We start from the raw sequence: 676 nt of genomic DNA on the forward strand, positions 1-676 counted from the left end.
CTGCCTTTTGTTAAGGCTGTCGGTTTATACACGCCGATTAATGAATTTAAGGTGAATTTAAAAGCATCTTTTTAGGACTTGTGTGTGTGTGTTCTTGCGTGTGTGTGTGTGTGTGTGCGTGTGTGTGTGCCTTGTAGAATCAATTCCAGTGATCGTCCTCTCCTCACAGGTGTCTTCAGCACACATCCTTCTGTGAATGGTGCTGCTCCACTATTCTGATTAATCAGAGTGCACTCCTGCGTAGGGTTGGTCATCGTTTGGTATTTTTTCGATAGCGGTGCCAAATCGATACTTTTAAAACGATACCAGTGCCAAAACACTGCCTGAACCGATACTTTACAAAAGCCACAAAATGATGGTGGATAACTCAAGAATACATTTTTATTGAACAAAAAATGTAATGCTTAAAATTTAACAATATATTAAAAGTTTAAAGTATATATGAATATATAAGTAAATACAAAAAAAAAAATAAGCCACCTTATGTCACTGTTGTAGTACTAACTGGGAAGCCATAATTATAAACAGAATCCATGTTACATTAGTATTTTACAAATCGTTTGACCATTTGTTGCAAGATTTGCATTTTGCAATTAACATTAAATTATCGTACTACTAACCTGCGGAAAGGCTGCTGTCGTTATCATAATCGGTGGACTCCTTTTTGCTACGGTTG

Source organism: Clarias gariepinus, chromosome 20 (assembly GCF_024256425.1).
Source record: "Clarias gariepinus isolate MV-2021 ecotype Netherlands chromosome 20, CGAR_prim_01v2, whole genome shotgun sequence".
In the NCBI taxonomy this organism is placed as follows: domain Eukaryota; kingdom Metazoa; phylum Chordata; class Actinopteri; order Siluriformes; family Clariidae; genus Clarias; species Clarias gariepinus.